General features: G+C 56.7%; 1 protein-coding gene across 11 annotated transcripts in view; it reads left to right on the forward strand.

The window, feature by feature from the left end:
• WDR25 (WD repeat domain 25) overlaps positions 1-25,962 on the forward strand; it is a 117,196-nt gene that overhangs the window by 26,383 nt on the left and 64,851 nt on the right. The gene's annotated exons all lie outside the window — the stretch shown is intronic.

The raw sequence follows: 25,962 nt of genomic DNA on the forward strand, positions 1-25,962 counted from the left end.
AGTGAAACGTGAATGCCCCTGTCATGAGCCATCACCGTGCAGAGACCCCCAGGAAGCGGATCAGGGGTCTCCAAGGGTGGGCTTTTGAGGGGAGGGGAGGCCTCGGAGCAGCTGGCACTGGCACCGATGAGACGTAAAAGCCCCCTCCCCGCTGGGAGGTGCTGAAGCGAGAGACATTGCTCTGGATGACCCCTGGCTGTATGAATAATGAGAAGAAATTAAGTAAAGACTGCTTTTCCTGACACTGATGTATTAGAACATGGAGTAACTTTCTACAGGAAATTGGAACAGGGATTCCTTTAAATTGAATTTGAAGCTGTGAATAGCAAGCCCACATTGGCCCTGCATGTCCTCATGCAAGTTAAGTAAGCAGTTTCCCGGGTAAGAGTTAAGTACTTTAGGGATACAGGTTAATGCTGAGGCCAACAGGGCGCAGGTTAATAAATCGCCTCTCCCGTGATTGTCTGCAAAGACGCAGGAGTAATTTGCTCCCCGCAGAGCTGCACCGGAGCCTCCGACTTGTTTTATTACGTTTTCGGCCTGATGCGTTTGTTCCCTCTGATTAGTTTTGTTGATAATCATTACCCACCCCCCCTTCCGTTTCTCCGTGGGTCTCTCTCGATTTTAATTGTTTGCAGTAGCCACAAAAGTTTACCATTTTAGCGAGTGTTTTAAAATAAGAATACTCTGGGCCAGGGCCCTCCTCAGTTTCCAGAAGGTGATAGCTAAAGCTCTATTTTTAAAGGGACTTTGCAGCCACTGAAATTAGGGAAAAGCAAGAGCTGCCTCCCTCAGACAGGTCCCCTGGGAGCTCTTTGGGAATGACTGCTTGGAGTTTGGACAGGCTCCAGGGCGGCAGGGAGGTGGGCGCTGGAGGGCACAGAACTCAGGCCCTCAGCCATGTTGCTGTGTGGCTCTTGACCCTGAGGGACCAGAGGAGGAAGGATGTTGAAAATAGCCACAACCCTGGCCGGTGTGGCTCGGTGGATTGACTGCCAGCCTGCGAAACAAAAGGTCACTGGTTTGATTCCCAGTCAGGACACATACCTGGTTTGCAGGCCTGGTCCCCGGCTGGGGGCATGCGAGAGGCAACCACACATTGCTGTTTGTCTCCCTTTCTCTAAAAAAATAAAATCTTAAATTCTTTAAAAAGAAAGAAAAGAAAATAGCAGCCACTGCTCGTTGAAGGCTTGCAGCTGCCTGACGCCATGCCGGGCCATCCCTAGCTCACAGCACGATACATTAATTCATTAACAAGGTAATTACAATCGCAGAGAGCTGTGTGCTGGGCAATGGAGAGAAGTGGCCGGCGGGTAGGGGAGAGTCAACAACAGGCAGGCTCGGGGGTGCTGGGCGGCGGGAGCTGGACGCGGGCGAGGCCGGCGGTGGCTTACAGGGAGGAGATGCCCCCATGCCGTGGGGTCGGGAAGGTGGGTTCCTTGTCTCCGTTACATCATCCATCGCACAGGCAGGCTTCGGTGAGCCATTAGTGGCCAGGCGTGAAGGCCCCTTGGGCATGCTGAGCTGGAAGCCCTGCCTCTTAGCTCTGTGACACTGGGCGAGCAACCCCTTGGTGCCCCAGTTTCCCCTTTGTGAGACAGAACAGGCAGAGGGTCTTTGGTCCCCTCAGCCTGCAGTGCCACTGTGACGGTTTGCACAGTCCTCTTGGCCAAGCAGACACTAAGGACTCAGGGCCGGACAGCTGCATGTGTACCTGTGTCCTGACGGTGTCACACCTGTGGGTCACGCACAAGTTCCTGAAAGTCGGAGGCGGGTCGCACTGCCTCCTCACTTCCTGGCCCACACTGGTTTTCACGGGATTCTCGCTTTGGGTCCCAGCAGCTGCTGAAAACGCAGCCTCGCAAAGATACGACATCACGGAAGGAAACACAGAGTGATCTAAGGTTGGAGCAGTTAACCGGCTCCGTGTCGACAGATGCTCTCGTTCGCTCTCACAAGGTACAGTCTCCCACCCTGGCCGGGTAACTCAGTTGGATGGAGTGTCCACCTGATAGACCAAGGGTGTGGGTTGGATCCCCAGTCAGGGCACGCATAAGAAGCGACCAATGAGTGCATCAATAAGGGGAGCAACAAATCGATGCCCCCCCAAATCAATAAATTTTTAAAAAGTTAAAATGTCCCTTGATACCTTGGTGAGTTTGCTGGGGTGCGCTGGGGTTCCTTGGTGCCCATGGTGAGACCTGCAGTGATATGTGTCTTGTGTGGCTTTGTGAAGATTAAATGAAATGACCCACAGGAACGCTCAGGGCGGAGCCCGGCGCTGGGTGCTGGTAGCCAATCCTTGTCCCCCTCAGTCCCGGGGATTCCTTCTAGCTGGTGTAGCAGCATGTCCTGGGAGCGGCGATGACACTGGTCGGGAGGGTGCCCGGGGCGAGGACGTGGCAGCAGAAAAAGACAGGACCTCTGTGTCTGTCGTGGTGGGTGATGGTAGACATGCACGCACATCCCAGGGAACGAGCTAAATGTAAATGCGGGCACTCGGCATCTGCACGTGTGTGTGTGTGTGTGTGTGCGTGCGAGAGGGCCTCCAGTCAGTACAGGACGTTCGTGCTGCGTCCCCAGTCTCCTCGTCTGTCGGGGAAGTGAGGGAGGCCCTTCAGTCTGCCTCAGGGTCTTCGTGTGAGGGGGGGAGAACGGTCCGGGTTGGGGTTGGTGGTTTGGGCAAGTCCAGGTTGTCAGGGGACATGATGGGCCTTAGGGTTTCATTCAGAACGAAGTGGAAAGCCATCGAAGGCTGTAATGTTTTTTAAAAAAGTGAGTGAACTTTATGTAGAGGCGTAATTTACAGGTAATAAAACGCACCTGTTTTAACTGTGTCGTTGGGTGAGTTTGGACAAATCCCACCCTCCAGTCGAGACACAGAACATCTGCTCAACCCAGAAAGTTCCCAGTGCCCTTCTCAGTCCATCCCCCCCCACCCCCGGCCCCAGGCGCCCAGTGGTCTGCTGTCTCTCACTCTAGATCGGTTTTTGTCTGCACCGGAGTTTCCCAGAAATGGAATTAGAGCCCAGGGAGTCCTCTGTGTCTGGCTTTTCTCACGTGACGTAACGTTTCTGAGACTCATCCGTGTTGTGTGTATCAGCGTGCTCCTTTTCTTAGCCGAATAGTACTCCACGGGGGGAGAAGGTCAGAGCTTGTTTATCCGTTCTCGCATCGATGGGCACTTGGTTCCCTCCCAGTGTGGGGCCGTCGGAGTCGCACGTTACGAATATCTGTGTGGACACGGGCCCCCGTTTCTCTCCGGTAAACGCATGGTCTAGGACTGGCGCTGCTGGGCGGCACAGTGGCTGCAGGTTTCCCTTTGTGGGGGCCACCTGCTGGAGCAGGGGTGAGACACCTCTTCATTCACTGCTGTAAGGGCCCTGTGGATTCCGGATGGAGAGCAGACAGCGAAGGGGCTGGGCCAGAAGCAGGGATCCTGGCGAACTGGCCGTTGTTGGTGTTAGGTGAGTGAGGGCAGTGGCTAGGTGGGGTGACGGCGGGGTGGGGGGATCCTGGCTCTGAGGGATGGTTTGGGGACAGACTGGTTGAGGCTTGCTGATGGATCAGATGAGGCCGGGAGTCACAGGTGATTCCTGGTGTGTGTACAGACTCAGGAGGCTTAGGGCCTGTTTCTTTATTTCTCTGAGGCTCACTTCTGTGCTGCCCAGCGGGGCTGGCAAATACTTGTTTTGTTTTCCAAACAAATGAGAAGGGGGGTGCCTTGGTGGGCTGTTAACAGGCAGCCTGCAGGAGTCATGGGTTGTGTGGGCACGGCGCCTGCTGGGAGACAGTTTGGGGGCTGCTCACAGTTCTGCGCCGTCTCCTGAGCAAAGCTGTGGACGGCTGCTGCTCTGGCTGTCTTTCCAAGGACGTTCGCGTAGCAGGCAGCTCGGGGAGAGAGGTGGTGTCTCTGTTGGGAGCAGGTTTTCTGCTATCCCAGGTGAGAAAGACTGTTTTCCTGCAGAACAGAGGTTGGGCAGGTTTAGCAGCAGTCCCTTTCTTATATTAGACTAGGGCTTCCTGATGGCAGACTCCTCTCTGACAGGCAGCACCTGGCCTCGGCCCCCCTTGGTCTGGCTCCTGCCGTTGCTGTGCGTCCCCCACTGTTCTTGTCTCTGACACTGGAGTCTCGTGTCTTCTGCAGTCTGTGTGACACGGTGACCAACGAACCAGTCAACTTGCCAGCAGGGGTCTTGCTCAGGGCCTGACGAGGCCTCTGAGCTGCCCCAGCACGCGGCGCCGCCTGCCTCCACTCTCCTTTCCCTCTATCTCCGTAAGTGCTGCCCCCAAGTCCATGAGCGTTGGCTCAGCAGCAGGTCTGGGGTCAGGAGACAGAGTGTGACTAGCCAGATGCGGTTCTGGCCGGCACTGAGATGGGACTTCATCTCCTCACCTAATGGTCCTGAATGCACCGTGCCGCACCGCACTCAGTGCCCGGGTCTCTGCACGTCCTCCTGGCTGTGGAGAGGGGAAGAGGCGGTACGAGGAAGTGCCCTCCCCCCCCCCCCCCCCCCCCCCCGCCACGGTGGGCAGCCGATCACCAAGCAATGGCAGCTGGTGCCGCACTGTTCCTGTGGTCCTGAATGCCGAGGGCTGCCCCAGCCTGCAGTGCAGAGGGTGCAGGCTGCAGCCACACCCCGCATCACCCCACAACGTCCGCGGGCGCCCACAGTGTGCCATGCTTTGGGAGTTGGTCCGCTGCTGCTCCCCAAACATGACACACCCCTTGTGCCTTCATCCTTTCCTACCTTCTCTTCAGGCCAAGCCCTGTTACCCCCTGGGTCCCAGCCCCAGGCCCCTTTCTCTCCGATCTTCCTTGAGACCCTTTCTCCCTCATCCCAGGCCGGCACGAACGGCAACCCCATGGGCGCTGGCCTGCCTGCCTTTGTGTTCACCAGGAAGGGGCTGCTGGACCACCTGGCCCCCAGGAGCGGCGCAGGGCCCATCACCGACTGTGGGGCCTCTCTCCTGGCAGGCACTTGGGGCTACGTGTGGGACCTAGGGCCTTGGCAGTCGTGAGCTGCTGGGCTTGCACTGAGGAGAGGCTGCCACCGTGCCATCCCAGGAAGGCTCGCACTCACAGACCGGCTCTCGGAGGCCTGTGTTGGCCCAGGGCCTAGCGCTGGGCTAATGGTTTAGAAATCACATCGTTTCAGAAAACCGGTGACTTGGCAGCATGAACACACTTGGAGGAGGGAGTCTGGCTACCCCAGGCTGGCCCCTCCCCTGACCCCCTTTCTGCGTGGGTAGGGAAGCCGGCTACTTGGCAGCAGGGCTGCTCTGCCGGTGGGTTCTGTGGCCAGTTCCTCTGCTCACATCCCTACCTACCTGTTACCTGTGGGCATCCCTTTTGCTAACACCAGCTAAGGGAGGAAGCAGCCATACCCTCCAGGAGTTTATTAGTAGGACACTCAGCACCTGCTGGGTGCTTTGCATACGTCGAAGTCCTCAGTTACCCAGTGAGCTGGGGACACAGAGGACCGTGGTCCCAGAAGTAGATGTGGAGCTGAGATTAGGGCAGGCTCTTTCCCAAAACCTGGGTGACCTCCCTAGGGAGGAAGTGAGCTCCGGCTGCTGCTCCAGCTGCCCCTCCCTGCTGCAAGGCTGAGCCATACCTCCTCCTGCCAACAGGGGTGCTAGAGACTGAGCCTTTGCCTGGTTGGCTCTGCCCTGAGGCCTGGAGAGTGAGCCAGGAGCCTGTAGCCTTCACCTTGACTCTGGCCGACACAGAGCCTCCACTGCTCCTTCTGCCCAGCTCCTCCCGGCTGCAGTGACCCTGAGCTGTCCCTGGCCACTGCCATCCATTTCAGTTGCCTGTCATGGATGGGCTTGTCATGGCGAACTGTCCCTGTGCCCTGGCTCGGACACTTAGCTCCATGTGTACTTAAGTAGATGGGCATGAAGATCAGTACCGAGGTCCTTACGTCCTGCCCTCTCACTGCCCGAGATTTTGTTCGTTACACACACTCTGTGAAAATTGAAATACTTGAGCAGTGGTGTGGCAGTCTCTGCCACGGGGGAGGACAGGTCTGTACCGAGGTGGGTTTACAGGACAGCCGTGGGGGTCACCGTCAGGCCATGGCAAGTGAGGGAAGTCCCCTCCCCGCCAGCATCGGCCTGTGGTGTTGGGGCAGGGGTTGGGGTGGGCCCCACACCCACGACTCTAGAGAATCCCACGGCCTCTCCTCTGCTCCCTGACTCCGGAACCTGGCCTGGAAAGGCCCCTTCCAGGAAAGTCCCCTTCCGCTTCTCCGTGGCCCTTCCCTCCCCCCACCTCCTGCAGCCTCTCCGGCTTTGGGCCCCATCCGTGGCGTCCTTCCCCGGAGTCTTCAGATGGGCAGCGTTTAGAGTGGTCAAAGCTCTGTTGGAAACCAGAAAAGGCGATTTCATGGAAAGATGATGACCTCATTAACTATAATTAGGCGATTCACAGAGGTCTCCAATAGTCCGGCCTCGTGCCTGGTGGAAATGGGGGGGTGTTCTATGGTAATGTCTTTGGGATGTAATCGTCTTTAACACAGCAACAGTTTAATTTCTTCTGGAAGGGTTGGCAGCCTGGTGTTTTCACTTAGAAAGCCAAGTACAGTTTTACAGTCATCTGCATTAATATAATAATTACAGTTGTGAGCAAGTGATTTCAGACGCAGATACCAAGAGTTGCCTTTGTAGCTGGAGGAGGATCTCAGGTGAGGAGCTGGCACTGCCAGCTGATGTCTTGCAATCAGCATGGATCGCGCTTGCCGGCCTCCCCGTCCCCAGGCGGGCGTCGTGCTGTGGGCCACAGACATCAGTCCTCCGGGGGCTCGTCCGTGTGAAGCCAAGGGAGCCTCCGTCCGCCGCACACAGGAGCCTGTGCCCAGAAATGTCTCCTGGGCTCCTGGGTCAGGTTGCCCTGGGCCCTGTGGTTGCGTGAGAATGCACCTGGGAGTGGCTGGGACTTCTGAGGGTACCTGGTGGCCTGGAGGCTGCCACCACCTGGGCAAGGAGGCCACTGCTGCCTCCACAGCTCCCTGCCCCCAGCCACGGGCACACGGCCTCGAGTCCTGGCTGCCCTCTGCGTCCCCACGTCCCTTGGTCAGCTTGGGCACCTCGGCCACAGCCAGTCACTTGGGGTCTGTGCTTCGCCTTTCCCTCGCGAACTTGCTTTTACAGCTCTGTAGGCATTATTCATACATCACTTTGGATTCTGTTCGCAAAGCTTCATCTCTATTCCCATTTTCACAGCCTTCAAAATAGCCGTCTTCTTCCATGCGGTTTGCCACAATTGACTAAATTGTAACCCTGCCGCTGAGTGCCGAGGTTTGCTCCAGCAGGTTTTCTATTGTTGTTTCACACGCAAGGCTGCAGTGATCATCTTTCTGTGCATAATGTGTACCTTCTGCATGCTCGTTAGCTTGGGCTTGATTCCTAGGGCTAGCATTACTAGCTAAGACTGTGAACAACACTCCTTTTAAATAAAACATTTCTTATGATGCTAATAGTATTTGAAGAATAGGAAAAAGTTGAAAAATAAAGATGTCCGGTTGTCCCCGCCTGCAGCACTCACCACCACGTCAGTTAGGAGTGTGCTAGGCTGCAAGTACCAGACCCCTACCCGGAGTGGCTTCCCTGGGCCAGCGGCTGCGTCTCAGGGAACAAGATGTTCTGGGAGGGTCCTTGGCTGGCCCCTGGGAGAAGCCAGGCCACTGGCTGTTTCCCTCTTTCTGTCCTACTCTGTCTTTTACTTTAATTTGTTGGGGTGACACTGGTTAACAAAATTACACGGGTTTCAGGTGTACCATTGTACAGCACACCACCTTAAATTGTGTTGTGTGCCCATCACCCTCAGCCAAGTCTCCGTCTGCCCCCACTTACCCCCCACACCCTCCCTATCTCCCAGCCCCCCTCTGTCCTCTGTCTTGGTGGGAGGGGCCCCTGTTTACACTGGGTCTTCCTCCTCCTCCTCCTCCCAGACCTCTTGCCTGCAGCCTCTTACATCTCTTCCACTTGACAAGCTCTTCTGCCTGCTTTTGGTCCTCAGAGTGACCCCTGCCCCTGGGCCATTGTACTGAGATGCTCACTTGCTGTTTCTGCAAACCTCACCGTGGCAGCTGCCTGCGTTGGCCAGACCGGAGACGGACCAGGGTCTGCGCAGAGAGAGGAGAGCAGTGTGTCACAGGGCTCAGAAGGAGCTCGCCTGTTTTCAAACGGGGTTACCACTCCCCTGTGTTTCTGGTCCTGTGAGGCCCCTTGGTCAGAACGTAGCCTCTGCTCTCTGCGTTCTCCTGTGCCTCTGGAGGTGGATGGAGCTTTTCTGGGGCCTGTTGGTTCCCCTGGCTGGTCCCATGAGGGGAAGTCTGTTGAGCACCCGTCCCGTGCAGTGGGGCTCCCAGGGGAGCGGGGGACCCAAGCAGGAACTCATCACACTGTCACCGTCGCGCACACCAAGCCAGGCAGGTACAGAAGGGGGCAGTTGTGACCCCCTGATCCTGCAGAAGGTCAGGGATTGTAAAAGACTCCCACGGACCCCACCAGGTCGAACATCTGTTCGTACTTTGCATGTTTGTGTTGGGTTCCTCTTGTTGTTTCATAAGGAGTGAAGTACCGCAGGTGGAGCCAAGCCCGGCCTCGCCCCGCGCCCTGCAGGGCCTCTCTCCTGAGGTTGCTGGGGTGCTTTGGAACGTGACCGTGTGTGTTCTATTCCATAGCAATGTTGGCTCGGCGTCTTAAAGGTGTGCAGAAGCGTCCTCACCCTGCATTTCGTTTTGTAGTTTGTTAAGACATTAAGCGTGTTTTCACAGTTCTCTCACGCGTGCGCCCATCCATCTGTCTGGACCGTTCATTTTTATCTGCTGCGCGGTACCCCATGGCGTGATGCACTAGAGTTTATTCCTTCGCTTCCCTGCTTGTGGAAGGTCACGTAGTTTTTCCCTCGTGTGTCGTACAAACAGTATCTCAGTGAACCTGCGTTTCAGTTGTCTACCGCTATATGGTGAAGCACCTCCCAACTTAGTAGCTTAACCCAGAAGTGTTTATTTTGCATAGGAATCCGCAGTTTGGGCTGGGCTTGGTGAGGGGAGCTCATCTCTGCTGCACTCGGCACCGTGCGGGGCGGCTGTGGGTGACTCTGCCCAGCTGTCAGCTGAGTCTGCGTCGCTGTGCTGGTGCCCGGAGTGCTACGCGTGGCCCCTCCACGTGGCCTGGGCCTCCTCTCGACGTGGCGGCTGGCTCTGTTAGAGGGTGAGCCAGGGCCAAACTGGACGGCCTCTATGGCCCGGCCTCAGAAGGCAGGTGGCACCCCGTTCGCGGCATTCTGTGCGTTAGAAGCAGGTCACTGAAGCTGGCTGCCATTTAGGGTGAGGAGAGTTAGACCCCACCTTTAACGGGACGGGGGTCACTGAGTTTGCTGAGCGTTTCAAAACCGACACCCTTAGCTGTGCCTCCTCACACACACCTGTGAGGGGTTCTGGACCCCCAGGGGGATCAGCAGGCCTTGACACGTGCCCGCGCACCCCCCGGTGGGCTGGATTGCTCTCCTGGGTGTTGGCCTTGCCACCCCCGCCGCAGCGCGCAGGACTCTGCCTCTCCTCAGCCTCCCCCACATTTGCTGCTGGGGGATTTGGTTTTTGTCCCCCGGGAGGTGTGGAATAGGACCTTGTTTTTTTAATCTCCCTACCCTCCGGGGAGGCGGAGGCCCGCCACCTTCTGGGTGTTGGATTCCTTTTCCCAGCTGTCTCCCTGAAGAAGGCAGAAACATCAAAGTGCTGTTTTTTGGCTTACGATGTCAATTTTCAAGAGAGAAGTGGTGAGTATCCCACAGAGTTTATTGCAAACTATTATGAAGACCTTGGATTTCTATTGGTATGAGTCACTTAGGAAAAAAATATGATTTCAGTAACTGCAGGCTGTATTTATAATGTGACGGATTTTCATTTAATCTCTCACCTCTCTATAATTTGCCCAATTTAAAAATGCCCCGAAGCTTGCTTTCTCCTTGCCTGGGAGTTCTGTTCCTGCTCTGTGTTGTCACAATAGCCGTGATAAGAAATGGTGCCGACACACGTCTTCGAGCTCTCGCTGTCTCCGTGGTCACTTAATTACTTCTGGCCCCGATTCCCCCACTCTGGTCTCCTGTTAGAACGGTGTGCGTGACGCCTCTGGGGACAATGCCACCCACACCAACGTGCCATTGGGGGACAGTAGACCTCCAGTTGGGAGGCTCACCTGGACGCATGGGCTGGGCTGCGTGGCACCCCACTGCTCACACGCCCCTTGTTTAGTGAGACTGTGGAATGGCAGAGGGACCAAGCCTGGGTCCCAGAGCCTTTGGGATATCTGCAGTGAACTAATTCAGAATTAATCAGTGTGAGCTACTGGCTTCTCTCAAAAACATTTACAAAATAGCCACATCGGACCAAGAGTTTTAAAATGAATTCCAAAGCTTTCCTCAAAAAGTGAACTTTGAGCTACTTTTTCATTTAATCTGTCTGAGTAGGCTGTCCCTTGGACGATGACGAGAGAACATCCTCTCTCTGCCCGTCTCCCGAGTGGTGTTCGGCTCCTTGCCTGTGTTCAGAACCGGGGCCTCATCTGTGTGTGCCCAGCTAGCCCCGGGCCTCTGAGGGTGCGGGGGAGCAGCCTCTGCCTCCCAGCCAGGCCTCGGTGAACCATGCACCCTCAGGTCTTCCGGACTGGTTGGGAGCGATGTGTCCTTGCAGTGTGGCCGGCACCTTCTCCAGATCCTGCGATGGGAGTGCAGGTCACTCCAGGAAGCTCAGGGGCAGCATCTGTCCTGGTCAGGCTTGGTGCTGGTCCTGGGCATCCCTGGCTGGAGACTGGCAGCACCGCGTAGGACAGCAGGCCCAGCCAGGGCTCCAGTGGCTGTCTCTCTCTCGGCACTCTCCCTGTACCAGCCGGAGTGGGAGGGAAGGAGGAGTCATGATCTGTTCTTTCGGTGGGTGGGTGGGGGAGGCTCTAGGGTGTGTGCATTCTTTGGTCCCTGAGCTGTGTGGGCCAGGCTGGCGAGGCCGGGTCCCTGAGCCTGGCTCTGCCCAGGCTGCACCACTGCCAGGGAGCTGAGCTTCAGAGCCTGTGGAGTCTTCACACCACATTCTAGGTGCCAGCGAAAGTCTGACGAGGGCAGGGCAGCAGCCTCACTGCGGTGACAAGTTTGTTGCAGCCTGCCGGTCTATCCTGCAGAAACAGATGCCGCTCCTGCTATGCTAATCAGGCCTTGGATCTTGTTTGCATACTGCGAGTTGCTTTTGCCCTGGGAACCTCCCCCGGGTTTCCTTGTCTACTGACCCAGGTATGACGGTCCTGAGCTTAGCCAAGGGCCTCAGCCTCCTGTGGGCTCCTGAGGTTCCCACCGCCTGCCTGGTGTTTGGGCCAGACCATCCTGGGCCGGGGGTTCGGAACCCATGTTCTGGGACCAGCCCTTAATGGCCGGGGTCTTGGGTGGTGAGACTCGGGGGCTGGGCAGATCTCGGGCCACTTTGAGCAGCTGCCTCTGCTGCCACTGCCCAGGGGACAGCTCCTGTGGACCAGACCTGGCTCTTCCGGCTCCTCCTGTTGGTTAGTGAGTGTTAGATGGGGAAAGACCCCCAGGCCGAGCCCCCCAGGTGTATTCCACAGCAGACATCTCTGGGTGCCTGGATGGCCTCTGCACGAAGCCGGTCAGGCAGTGCTGCCACCCAGGGTGATGCTGGGAAGTTCCGTGCAGAGGCAGGCTCTTTGGAAGGCCTTGTCGCCTTTTGTTTTGAAGGAGTTCTCAAAAATGAAGGGCCTCATTTCAGGGGTCTTCGTTAATCTAACAATGTTCCCTGGCTGAAACCCATGGACTCTGTACCAAAGCTCTTGCATGTGATGAGCTGGGGACAAAATTAAAGCGATTTCAGCTTCGTTTCAGGCATGGGTATGTAGCCAGAGAAGCCATCTGGGGGAAGGAGCCCAGGCACACATGGGCGGGGTCAGGGCGGGACTCGGATGCTGAGCTTTTGAGAGCGGACATCTCCACCCCATGGGTTTGCCTGTGCGCAGATGACCCCAGGCTGCATGGGGTCCTGCAGGTGCATTTGCAGTCTTGGGTGGGGTCGTTAAAAAAATTAATAGATATCTCCTTTATTTCTCTTTCTACCAGCCAGTGCTTGGAGTTAATTTTTTCTGGCCCACTAACTCTTGTGGTTAAAAGTACAAATGAAGCTTTCTGGGACGACCCATCGCAAAGCTTCTGAAAGTAGTGAGGAGAGGAGAAGGGACTCTACCCTGGGCTGTGTCTGCGGGGTTATTGTTTTCCGCAGCCACGCTCTCCTTTGTTTTCCTTCTTCTGAGCTTTGGGAAATCACCCTGAGAATGGGCCCCCAACTCGGAAGAGTTATTGGCTATTGCTCCTGAGTGGGACTGCCCTTCCAGAGGACAGTGGGCATCTATGGGACAACAGGTTGTACATTTGTGCTCCAGGTTCTCTGGAGAAAGCATGAATCTTAGGCAGCGGAGCTGTGGTACCGTATTTCAGGCAGCCGTGCGGAGTTGTCAGAAGTCCATGGGGCCCCCAGGCTCCAGCTCGGGTCCCGCCATGTCTGTCAGGTGTCCTGCCTCCTCTCTGCACGGGCTTGGAAGGCGGACTGGAGAGGGCCCCGGCACCTTCTCTCTGCAGCTGCCCTGGGTCCCGAAGCCCATCCAAGCGCATCCTCCATTCGAGCCCCAGCTGTCTGGAGGGAGTGCCCATCCCCCATGGCCCCATCGCACTCAGCATCTTTTTCTTCGAAGATGAAGAGCCCCGCACTCCGAATTTACTAAAGCCCACTAAGCGCCGGGTTGGTGCCTGGCAGTGGAGCACACAGATGCTGCTGGATGTGACTGCTGCCCTGTGCTCTTGCTGTCAGCTCCCCAGACCCCAGGGGCCCTGCCACGTGGGCCTGTGCCCATGGCTTCTGGTGGCAGCTGCTGCAGTTGCAGGCAGAGGGTCTCAAACACCCACCGATCACTCAGCGTCTTACTGAAAATCCCCCAGAGGCCACCCTTCGTCTCCAGAATGGAGCCCAGACTCCTTGGTGTGCCTTGGAGCTGCCCCCTAGGCTGCTGCATCCCAGTAACTCCCAGGGAGGCCCCACCACCCCAGGCTGGTTAGGTGCCCCTTCCCACATCCCTCCCACCCCTATGTCCCCTATCCGCCACCTCTCAGACTGTGTCCCGTTCATTCAGTGTGAGGCAGGGGTGCATGGCCTTGCTCTCTGCAGCGTCCCCTGCATGGTCACAGCAAGCAACATGGAGCAGATGCTTTGTAAATGTCCATGGAATGACACACAGTGTCCTGGAGGAAGCGGTAGCCTCCAGTGACAGCAGGTGGTGGCCTTGGCAGCTGTGGCGTGTTGGCAGAGGTGGCGTGGGCAGGAAGCCTGTGCCCTGGGGGTCCTGCCATCACCTGTGTTATTAAGCTGGCCCTACCACTTGACACCCTTCACACAGAGGGAGAAATAGCCCATCTCAAAGTGCAAGTTCGGGAGGCTGAGTAAAATGACTTCAGGCAGTGATGCTGGGCGGGGCAGGGCTGGTTGACAGACTCCCTCACCCACCCACCTTACTGCACAGATCTTTGGGGGGCGGGGGGCGCCGAGGAGGGACAGAGCGAGGCCCATGTCCTTGCCCAGAACAGCCGGCTGTACCTGCAGGGCCTGTGTTGACCCCTCATGCTGGTGCTCCTTCACCTGGAGCTCTCTGCTTCACCCTCTGCTTTCCCAGGGAAGCCCGGCCCCCCTGGGAGTGCTCACCCTGGGTGCTTTTCCCTGCCCAGGACACGGCTGTCATGTTCTGGTGTGTGAGGGGGCGGCATCTACAGCTCAGGGCACAGTGCTCACCATCTTAGGTCCCCAGCTGCAGCCAGAGGCAGGCGCCCTCCAGGTGGCGAGGGTAGCTCGGGCTGCAGGCAGCCCGCGGGCGGGAAGACAGGGGTGACTGAGCCCAGGCATTCCCATGTGTGGCCACGTGGGCCCAGGCAGAGTCGTGAGCCGTGTGTGCGAGAGCCACCCTTGTAGCCTCTGAGCCTGTTTCCTCCTCTCTGGAGAGGGTGTGCCTGAGGCTGAGTGTGGAGCCCTGCGCCTGTCCCTCGGGACTGCTGAGCGGTGGTTTGCCCTGCTGAGGCTCACAGGTAACAGACCCTCCCCTGTCGCCTCTCCCTTCCAGGTGCCCTGCCTGGAGCCGCCTCACTTCCTCAGTCAAACGGATTTGTCAGCCTATTTTTATCTGATCCCTCTCTCCAAAGTACCATGCCTTAGTTTTTGTTCTACTTTGAAAGGAACTTTGATTGAGTTGCACATTCATATTTAAAACCTCCTCTGTATTACTTTTATGAAATTGGTTTGTTTTTCTTCTCACCTTTCACGAAGCAGCGTCCCCCTGAGCCCCTCCTGCGTGTCTAGCAGCAGTCACTGAGCCCCTCGGGGCCCCTGAGTCATCTAATGCAGTTTTCCTGAGCACGCAGCCTCACTGCCATCTGAATCAGCGGGCGATGCTGTCACCAGAAACTTTCTTACCAAGCCTCCGGTGCTCATTTGTACAACTTGGGGACATTTTGTTTTTCTACTTGGCACTTGTGCTTTCTTCCTCGGGGTATGGTCCCGACCCTCTGCTCTCAACCCCTGCTCTGTCAGAGGTGGCCCGCCCACCTTCTAGAACTCTGACCCTCCCTTTGTCACCAGCTGCTCCACCCTACAGACTAAGAGGCCCTGCTTGGGGCGCACGTGTGTGCTTCAGAAGGCACGTCCCGAGGCCGGCCTGCCGGCTCTGTCCTGTGAATGGTGGCAGGCCAGGGACAAGGTCCGCCTCTACCCTTCCAGTCTGAGGCGTCCCCATCTCCCTTCCCTCCTGGGGAAATGGAAGAACCGAGATATTTGGCCAAGGTGAGGGATGCTATTAATGGGCCACATACTGGGAAGGTCGAATTCTTAGCCTGTTTATTGATAGTAAGACCTTGTTTTTGAGTGGTTAGCTCCAGGAGAGCAGGGAGTCTGACGCTGTCATCACCAGCAAGCTAAACAGCGCCTGGCACGAGTGGGGAGCACCCCGGATAGGTGCTGGCCTCACTGAGAGTGGTGGGTGTGCGTGCCAAGTGACTCTGCATGGGAAGACTCCCCGCTCAGGCCAGAATGGCTGCTGTCCCTGTTGGCAGGTGAGGGCACTGGGTGCAGAGGGGACCTGTGGCTTGTTCTGGGCCACCCAGTGAGAGAGCCTGCCCCCTGCTTGGCTCAGGGGAAGGAGCAGGCTGGGTGGTCCTGCACAGATGGACTTGTTCCTTGCACCCCTGACAGGTGGCCTGTGCCTTTCTGGCTGGCAGGGAGGGGCCCTGGAGGTGCCCCTGGCAGAGGCGCCCCTGTCCTCAGCCTGCAGGGACAAACCCTTGGAGAAGGCCTTCCTTCTGGCCTATCCTGGGTCTCCCTGGCCAGCCTGTAGGGGGCGCCACCTAAGTGAGTGAGGGAGTCAAGGAAAGGGCACGTTACCCCGCCTACAGGCGTGAGTCCGCGCCTTGTCTGCCCACTGGGTAGCCGGCCCCTCCCCGTGGCCCCGGCCTTCACTCTGAGGTTCACCCCTGTTTTATCTCTGTGGCTAATGCACGCAGGACACGGAGATACCGATGTGAATTGACTTGGGTGTCGGTGTCCTTGGAGCGTCAGTTAATAAAACAACTTTTCATAAGACTAGTGGTTTTAGAACATTTAGACTTAATTATATTTTCTAAAGGATTTTTCTAAAATTATATAACTGCTTGGCAAGGTACTTCAATTCCCCAGTTAACTGAAAGAAATTGGTTTTTCGTTTGGTTTTGCTTAATACAAATTTAAAGTAATATACATCTGATAAAAGCAGTTAAAGGATTATTTATTAAAGCCTGCCTCTTCATATAAGTGGGACAGAGCCCATCCGAGCTGAATTAGGTTTGCGGAGACATGAGGAGAACCAGCAGTGGGAGAGCTGGTGGCCAGAGACATAGGAGGGCGTGCTTCAGAGAGCCCTTGGGGAGGCCACCCCAGCGCCCAGCGCCCTCCTTGCTCGCGCCTTCAGAACAGCGCCCGTCACACGTGAGCGTGTCACTCTCCGTGCACCAGCCAGTTCTGAGCTGTGACAGTGAGGAGAGTCAGGCGTTCTATCCTCACCTCACCCAGGCTAGGGAGTCGGCCAAAGGGAGCGATTTCAAAGTAAGGAGAGAAATGGGAAGACAGGGGAGGTGTCTTGTGGAAACACTGACTGGCAGGAAGGGGTGGTAAGTCAGTGGTGGCTGACCCATTTGGGAGAGCCCACTCCTCCCATCAGGTATTTTTAGAACTCTTACCCTCACAATCCCAAAATCTCCCCAAAGTGTAGCCTCCCAAAAGAGACCTCGCAGGGAACTCTACCACGTTTACCAGTCCATCAAAAATAAATCTTCTCTCATTTCTTCTTTTTAAAAATATCTTTATCTGTGGATTTCAGGGAGGGAGCAAGGGAGGGGGTGGGGAGAGAGAGAGAAACATCGATTTGTTGTTCCACTCTTCTCTGCACTCATTGGTTGATGCTTGTATGTGCCCTGACCGGGGATCGAACCCGAAACCTCGGTGCATCGAGATGATGCTCTAACCGACTGAGCCACCTGGCCAGGACACTCCTTTCTTCTCCTTCATCTTCTTTTTAACTGGCACAGTTCAGACTTTGAGGAACGTTGTGAGAGCGGTAGAGAATCCCCAGACAAGCCTTCACCCAGACCCCCCACACGCTAGGACGGTGTCTTCTCCCTCCCTGTCTGTGGATCGATCGGCCTATCCATTTTTTCCTGAGCCACTTACGAGGAACTTGCAGAGCGATGGCCCTTTACCCCTAAGTCCTGTGATGTGTATTTCCTAAAACAAGAAATCCTCTTAACCACAGTGCAGTTTTAAAACCAGGCAAATGACATGGAAACAATACGTTATCTATTGTGTATACTGAGTCGAGTTTTTACCTGTTTAGCAGTGTTCTCGTAATGTCCTCTGCAGTGAAAGCAAGTCTGGGGTCAGGCATCACCTTCACGGCCGCGTCTCCCCCCTCCCCCCTCATTCGGGGCAGGTCCTGTCCTTCGGACCTGCGCACATCTGAAGAGTGCAGGCCAGCTGTTCTGTAGCCTGTCCATTGCACTGGCCTTCACTGCGGGCTCCCCGGTGCTTCGTCAGGAGCAGGTTCAGGTGGTGGACTTGGTGGTGGGAATGTGGCAGGCGTGCCATGTGTCCTGTGCGTCACATCAGGCGGCGCACGCTGTCGGTTAGTCCTGCGGCTGGAGACGGGAACTTTGATCGTGTGGTTAAGTTGGCGCCTGCCAGGCTTTGCCAGCGAAGTTACTGTTTTACTTTTCACAATTGAAAGGTATCATGTGGGGAGATAATTTGAGATTATGTTACTCCTCAAACTTTTATTCACAGTTTTAGTATCCGTTAATGGTTCCTATCTGCATCAGTTCCTATAATGCAAATGGTGGTGTTTAACTGTCATTTTTTTCCTGCTATAAAGAGAAGTTTCCCTTTCCTCCGTTGGTCTGTTTGTTTATTTTACATCAATGTAGATTCATGGACGCTTGGTTTAATAAATTGAATCTGTGTGTATCATTTGACCAATAGAAACTCCTTGGAGATGACTCCGTCATTCTTGGGGCACATTTTTCTGGGGGGCACAGAAGGATGTTCCCATTCATCTCGTTTTGTCTCTGCCCCATCTCCAAGGAGCTCTGTTTCCTTATAGTGGAGAAAGGCATTTAGAAACCAAGGTATGAGAGTTGGGGTGCTCACTGCCACTGGGGTGTCAGTGTTTCTCAGCAGACAGGGCTGGGCAGTGGACGTGTGCGCACACACACCTGCACAGGCATGTCCAGACACACCTCTCGCCAGTGCCTTCTGTTCAGCCTGGGAGAACACGCAGCTTTCTCTGATCCCCCGCCAGCACCACGGCTCCTTCTGCCTGGTCCCATTTCCACGTCTGTGGTTCCCTTAGCCGGGGCGTAAGCCTCGGCCCCCGCCTTCACAACACGGTTACAGCCGGCTCCATCTTAGAGTGCCAAAGAGTCACTTCTGAACTGCTGCCTCCGCAAGGAAGTCTGCTCATTGGAATTCATTACTGGAGGGATTTTGTTGTTTGTTTGGTTTTGCCTTTAACCGGGGGACATGCAGTCCAGATGTGTCCAGATGTTCCTTGGGGTAGTTCTCTTTCTCCTTCTCCCTTCAGTGTGGTTTTGTTATTTGTTCCGATCATGATTTGGTTCATGTGTTGTTTTTTCCTTTTCTGTCTTAGGGTTTCCCCTTAATCTTGCGGACTTCTCCCCTTCCCCTTCCCCCATTTTCCTTTTCCCTCTCTCCCTCCCTTCCTTGTGAACTGCTGACATATTTCCACAAGTCCAATCTATACAAAGAGCTCTGTGTAGAGAGGCACCCCCCGCCCCACTTCCTTTATCCCACCCGCCTGGCCCCCAGCCTGCCCTGCTGGCCTCCAGTCTCACTAGTCTGTGGTTTCTTTTTGCCCAGATGGGTAGTTTCTCATTTTCCCTTCTTTCCTCATAAACGTAGCATGTTTTAGCTCCTCTTTTTTTTTCACTTAGCGCTATGTCCAGTCAGGTCACCTCTGTCCCTTGCTCCCTCTGGGGCTTTGCCACAACTGCATCGTGGTCCACAGCGTCTTCCCCTCTGGCTGTCCCCTGGGTGCGTGGAAATGAATGTGTGTGCCCGGTGTGTCCAGGTGCTGGTGTAGCACTGTCCTCGGGATGCCACCCCATTCCCACTGCCATGCTCGGAAGAGGAAATTGAGGCTCGGAGTAGAAGCGGGAGCACACTAAGCACACACGGGCTGGGGCCTGGGGCCTGAGGCCGGTCTGTGTGGCGCCCTTCTGGCCTGGGGCTCGATAGTGACGGCTTCCCCACATGCTCTCCATGCCCGTCCTCGGTCAGATGGTGAGGCGCATGCAGAGGGTGCTCCAAAAAGCCAGGCCCACGTGCCTGGGGCCCTGTGACAAAGCCCCAGGGCGGGGCCGGGCCCCAGGAGAAACCATCAGACATTCTACTTACAGCTACTTTCTATATCATCCTTGTAGAACTTCTGTTGGTGTGTATACATGTTTTATAATGCATGTATCCATGGAATAACATTTATATACTCAGCTGTGTGCTCAAAAAATTTTTTTAAAAGATTTTATTTATTTTTAGAGAGAGGGAAAGGGAGGGAGAAAGAGAGGGAGAGAAACATCTATGTGTGGTTGCCTCTCGCGTGCCCCCTATTGGGGACCTGGCCTGCAACCCAGGTGTGTGCCCAGACTGGGAATCAAACCGGCGACCCTTTGGTTCACAGTCCGGAGCTCAACCCACTGAGCCACACCAACCAGGGCCAAACAATTAAAAAAAACAAACAAAACATGTAATCAAGAAAGTTTGGAGGCCACTGAAAGCTGCTTGTCAAGCTGTCTGGGAGTTGAGAGGGCCTGGCCAGGCTTCCAGTCTGGAGGGGGACCTGGGACCCATCTGCCTCTCTGCGAGGGCCCACGGGCAAGCACCCATCAGTTCACTCAGCTCGGCCGAGCAGTGGGGTTGACTCAGGGAGTGGACCTCAGCCGGTGGCTTCCAGTCCAGGCAGATGGGGAAGCGCCCAGCTAAGGCAGTTAGGCTCCAGGGACGAGCTTGGTGCTGTGTGTCACCTGGGAGCAGTGCCTAAGTGTGGCCTGGGGGTCGGACATGACTTCGGGGAGAAGTCAGTGACTGCTGAGGAGGTGCCCGAGCACGGGTGGGGGCCTTCAGAGGGAGGGGCGGCCCACTGGGAGGAGGGCGGGGAGGGGCTGCAGTCCGCCGGTCAGGCTCTCTTCTGCCTGGGCCCTCTTCTCTGCTCAGGGGAACAGCGCAGGCCCCTGGCATGAGCAGCCCCTGGCGTGAGCCATGCTGTCTCCTCCGAGCCAGGCCCAGGCCCCGCACCTGCTGGGTCCTCCACTGAGCAGCCGTACGTCCTTGGGAGGTGTCCTGTCTGAACTTTGCTTGTGACTTTCTGTCACCTCATCTGATGTAACCCTCCCATCAGTGCGGCCTTTTCCATGTGGGACCTTGAGGCTCAGAGAGGCTAAGTGCTTTGGTGGGTCACACGGCTCATCGGAGGCCACGGCAAGGCTGGGCTCGGCTTTGCTCCACGGCCTGCGTGCGTTCCTTCCTGAGAGTTCTCTTGTACTTGAGAAAAGGGTTCAGTTTGTTTTCATGTTACTTTAATGTTTTTGGAACGCGTTTCCTTTGTTTATTTTACAGCAGTCTAATTTGCAATGATATAGTTTTACATCAAGCTCACAAGTTCAAATGGTGTTTTAATGGCATCTCAGTGGCGTCTGCATGGATTTGCAGTCAGATACTTCGGTCATCCTGACTTGGCCACAAATCAGCGCTGCGTGGTGGTGTGGCCCTGGATGTGGCCCGAGATGCTGTTCGGGCAGGACCAGCATCCTCTGGGCCAGTGACTCTCGGGGTCAGGAGGCCCCTGAGGAGAGGGGGAGGTAAGACCGGTCCCCCATGTGGCAGGTTTCACTTTGTGGTGTCATCGTGCCCTTCCTGAGGTGGTTTTCTACTTGGCCATGTCTGGCCAGGCCTCACCTGTGCAGAAGGCACGTCCGGGTCTCTGTCTTCACACCCCCTGGGGAGTGGAGGGCAGCGCCCACCCCAGGAGCCCATGTGCGGGCTCGGGGGGGCTCTGTTTGCCGGGTGCCCTGCTGTTAGCTGTCCCCGTGCCACTCCATATGCTGAGCCATCTGTGCCGCCTTTTTGTTTGGGAAAGCGTGGCACAACAGTCAGAGCCGTGCCTGGTGGCTCACAGAAGGCCTCCAGCGCTGGGGCTGCGCCTTCACTGTCGGAGTCTGTCAGAGCTTGGCGTGGGGCAGCAGCAGCCGGGCGCGTGCTTGCTTGTTGAATGAATGAACGAACAAGCGGATGGACGGACGAATGGACAAGTGCATGCTTGACTTGTGTGGTGGAGGGCTGAAAGTGAAGGCTGGACAGGAGGAGGTGAGACCCAGAACCAGGGACGTCGGCTCAGGACTTGGTGGCCCTGCGCCGGGGAGAGCAGCTGGCCCAGGGAGCAGCCCCCCTCTGGCTCTGCCGCCAGCCTCAGCCCCACCTTCCCCTTGGCTCTGCCAGACCCACTCCCGTGGGACTCCCAGTGCTTGTTGTGGCCCAGCCTTGCTGCCGTGTGGCTTCAGTACCAGTGCCTGGGGCTAGTGTGGTGGAAAGAGCCCCCAAAGCTGGGCTCGAACCTTGGCCCTGGGCTCACTGGCTGTGGCCTGGGATGTCTCACCCGTACAAGGGGTGACAATTCCTTAGTCCACGGAGGGGTCGCAGGGAGTGGGACTCTGTGTGCTGCCCAGCACCAGACACTCGGACACTCGTTCCTACTGTGGCTGTGGTCACTGCAATTGCTGTCTACTGCTCTCATCTCCTGTCCTCTCACACTGTCCCCCGCAGCCTCAGCGTGCTGGCGCCCTTCCTCATGAGGGGATGGGGGAGAGAAGCCGCAGCAGGCAGCACACCCATGACACTGCTTGGAGGCCTGAGCCGATTGCTGGGGTCCAGGGCCGCAGGGGCGGCCGCCCCCCCTTCCTCTTGCTTTCTCATCCTCTTCTCTCCTCAATGCCTCTGTTTTCTCAAAAGAAAGAAAGAAATGGTTCGAGTCAGGGAAAGAAGTCCCCAGGGCCCCGTCTCCCACAATTGTCCCATCTCTGAACTAGAGTTAATGAGAGTAAACAAGGTAGTAGGTGGATTTGCACAGGAGAAGAATATTTTTCTGATGATTATGTAAATATTTATGTGTTCTGGCTCTCTCATTTTGTTACCGGTGTCTAATTTCCTAGTTTCATAATGAAGTGTAATTTGGAGAAGCCTTGTGGAGACAGGCGCGGCGGCGAACTAATTTGATTCGTTCAGCAAACTTGGTTTCAGTTGTTCGTTTCCTCCGCTGTTTTAGAGCCCCTTCAATTTCCCTGTGACCCGACGACTGCATCCCGCCCAGTGCAGAGGTGAGTCTCAGACACGGCCAGGAGTTCAGAAGAGGTGCATACTATTGTCGCTTAATGAGAAGATGCACTCATCGGTGGGATGTGAAATTTAGGGGCTTCACATGGGTTGCAGTCTGTGGGTTTGGCCCTCTGTGCTCCTGCAGCTCCCGAGGCTGTGAGTGAGGTTTTTTAATTAAGTCAAATTGAATCGAATGAGCTGTTGCTGAGCACCCAGTCCCTGCCAGACTCGGTCTCCTTAGCCCGCACCCGCCTGTGTGGTGGCTGCGGGGAGGGGCCGGGGAGCCCCAGCCAGGCTAGCCCACCTGCTCAGGAGCTCCCAGCTGGCAAGTCTGGGAGGTGGGGTTTGAAGTGAGGTCTGACTCTGGGCTCCTTCCCCCCCAGCTGATCACAGGCAGAGCTGATTAGGGAGAAGAGACAGGTTGAGTGGCTTTCAAACGTTATCTTGTTTAATCCCATTTAATCTCCTCAACCACCTGCTGAAGTTCAAGTTTGTGGCATTGTTTTTTTTTCTGTTTTACATCTGAGGAAACTAAGGCTCAGAATGGTGCAGAGATATGCCAAGGGTCACACAGCTGGTAAGAGACAGAGCTGGGGTTTGAACTCAGAATGTTCTGGCTCCAAGGCCAGAGTTCTTTCTAGAGTTGTACTGGGGGGCCTGCCTTTCCTTCAGCACGTGACTGACCCACCAGCCTGTGGAAATGGTCTGGCATGCGGCTAGGGCACTATCCTGTCAGCTGAGGTGAGGCGGGTGCAGAGCTGGGGCCAGGCTTCGGGGTCCTGGGCCCCTTCTAACTCTGTGCTCCAGGCTAAGGGCACCCCTCCTCTCTGGCCCTCAGTTTTCTCGCCTGTGACGGGTGGGCGTGCTGACACAGTCCTGGGGTGTTTGGGGTTACAAACGGTGTGCTTGCGGCACCTGGCGTGGTGTCCGGCACTTGAGGGGCCCTGCAGAAGGGGTACAGCCCTTGGGGTGGTGGCTCGTTGCTGGCATTGGCTATGGCTCAGAGCCGCTGTGGCTTCAAGCCCCCAGCCTGCTGCGCATCACGGAGCCAGTGGAGACGGGTGACTCATCCCTGGCACTTCGGGTGGCGTTGCGCAGTTCAGCCTGGCACAGCACGCCACACCCACGGCAGGTGTTCAGGAGCCATCGGTGTTTGTGAAGGCGGTAAAATTGCCCGGATGGAGGGAAGCCGTCGCAGTAAGAGCCTGTGCCTGCCTTGTGAATGTTGACTTGCAGCCCTGACGACTGTGGGGCTGTCTGGAAGCGTCCTCTGGGTTTGTAGCTGGAGAGGGAAGCCTGCGGGGCAGCCTCGCCGCCCCTGGTCGCTGTGTGGGGGCGGGCAGTCGCCCCTCGAGGTCGGCAGTTTCTGCAGCGCTGTGTGCTCAGCCTTCCCCTCTGAACTGCTGCCGTTTTCAAATGAGCCCTGGGGACAGTTGTCTGTCCTTCGCGCTCTCCAGGCGGCTTTGAGTATTTGAGGCTCTTGTAACCGAAGTCCCTGCCATCTGTAAAGTGTGTTCCTCACACACTGTATTCTCAGGTGCTGCGGTGGGGGGTCCTTGTTCAGATTTACATGCCGAGGAAAGGGTTCATTGTTTAAAAACACGTGTGGGAAACTCACGTGTGGGACTCACGTGAGTCCCGGGACAGTCCTGTTCAGGCCAGCCTCTGAGAAGGTAGAGTGCTTGGCTTAGGCTGACTTAGTGACTGCAGACGGCTTGCTTGGAGTAGTCCCGGGGCGGCGGGCCATGTTTCTCCTGCTGCACATTCGGCCGGACTCCCCGCCTCTCTCTGTGTGACGTGGCAGTCACACCAGGGGCGCCCGGAGCTCTGAGTGTGCAGGGACCCCTCGATTGCAAAGTAGTGACTTTCAGGGTGCAGCCCTCGCAGGAGGCCTTGACCACGGGCGGGGTACGGGTGGGGGCAGCAGCTGCCGGGGTTGGAGTCCCCGTTGTCTTGGCCGCACGCTGCTTATCTGTTCTCAGCGGCTGTTTGCTCGCTTGTGGAATGGGACTCCCCCATAAGGCTGTGGGGTGGGAGACTGGCCCCCGAGGGCTGTTGCGACAGAGAGACAAGCCCCTCCCCCGTCAAGGGGGAGGGAGGCCGTGAGTGGTAGGCCGCACTCCACAACCTGTCCGGGCACACGTCCCCTTCTGGGACATTGGGGTCTCGCGTGGGCTCCCGTTCCTTGTGTGGGACAGGCATGGCAGCCACTCTCAGGGCAGCTATTAGGGAGGCCTGTGTTACTTCTGCTTATTTGTGAAGGGGCAGGCCAGAGGGGGAAGCCGACTCGATTAACTTGTCAGCGAGGCCGCTGCGGTGACGTGTGACAGACCAGGCTGTCATTTGGCCAGAGAGGGTCCGCACTGGGATTGTCCTCCAGGACAGCCCTGGTGACAAGTGTAATGGACGTTTTTTTATTAACCCTGAAATGACTGAGGACGCGGTGGCCCGGTCTGTGTCAGCGTGCCTGGCCCTTGGCTTTCTGGGCAGGGCTCTGTCCTTGGCCCCACTCACGTCCTCCAGCAGAGGCGTCTGCCTCACAGGGCCTGCCTCGCTGGGTCCTCATGGCAGGCTGGGGCGCCGAAGCTCTGCTTCCTGGACCGGGTGTCCAGAACTTTCTGGTACCAGCATCATGATGGACACTCAGGAGGCTCTTCGGTCATTTGCCCGCTTAGGCATCAAGCATTCGCTGAGCTCCTACTATGTGCTGGGGCCCGAGGTGTGCAGAGCTGTGGGCTGAGGGCCCTCTCTTCAAGGGGCTGTCACTGGGGGCGGGGGGTGGATAGACGTCCATGGGAATGATTGTGTGACTGGAGGGCTAGGGGCAGGACCAGGGCCACCCTACCTGCCAGGGGAGTGGGAGGGGGCACGGGGGTGATTTGGGTTCCAAAGGGAGATCTCCTTGTGGGAAGATCTTGCCTCAGGGGCTCTCCGGGGGGGGGGGGGCGGGGAGGGTTGGAAGCAGGGGCCTAGGGTCTGAGGGCACATGGGAGGATGCGGGGGTGGGGTCGGGGGAGGGGGTGGCTGGGAGGGACCCAGGGCCTCTGGCAAGAGCTTCTCTGGGGAGCGTGGCTTGGCCTTGCAGACGGGCGGGGGCTTCATGGAGAACAGCGGACAGCAAAGGTGCTAAAGCTTGCTGCTCAGTGTCCTCATTGGTCACAATCCTGTGAACCAAGTGAGTAGGGGATGGAGCACTCGAGGTCCCCATGCCATCCGGTGCTGCTGGGGGGCAGGCGCGGCGTGGAGCGGCTGCCTGCTCACCGCGTGCCGAGTGCTGCGTGTCTCAGGGGTGTTTATTCCCGTCTGCAGCAGTTGCCCAAGGTCTCACATGGCCAGAGTGGGGATCTGAGGCCGAGTTTCCCCTCTCAGGTGCATTGGTGCAGGAGGGGTGGGGCCCAGCGCAGGGGTGAGGCTCCTGTGAGGGGAGTGCTTCTGGCCGGCCACAGCGAGTGGGCTCGTCACACTGTGAGTGGAGCGAGGAGTTGGACACTTCCTGAGGACTTGTTTTGTGGCCAGCCCTTTGCTGGGGGTATATGTCTTCACTTGGTTACTAAGCCAGTATTTAGTAGGCACCAACTGTATGCCAGGCATTCTGCCAGATCCTGGTACCCTGGTAGGTAGGTACCTGGTGGGAAAGAAGGAAAGAAAATCATCATGTGTCCAGCAACATGGACAAGTGACATTTCAGCATTGAAATCAGGGGTACATGCTACTAAAATGATACATTCTAGACCCCTACCCTCACGAAACAACCGCAGCCAAAGCCCCTCTCTGACCCCCAGCAGTACAGACTTCGAAGGACCTCTGTTGCTGGTGACTCTGACGGCTGCCCAGGGGCCCCCCGGCAGGCCCCTTCTTCTCCCCTGCAGCCGTGGCTGGCGGGGTGCTGCTGGGGCAGTAATTTACTAGCGCGCGCAGTTGGTAAGGCAGCTGTTGCTCTGGTACTAAAGCACGTTTGCCA

Source organism: Desmodus rotundus, chromosome 7, assembly GCF_022682495.2.
Source record: "Desmodus rotundus isolate HL8 chromosome 7, HLdesRot8A.1, whole genome shotgun sequence".
Taxonomy (NCBI): Eukaryota; Metazoa; Chordata; class Mammalia; order Chiroptera; family Phyllostomidae; genus Desmodus; species Desmodus rotundus.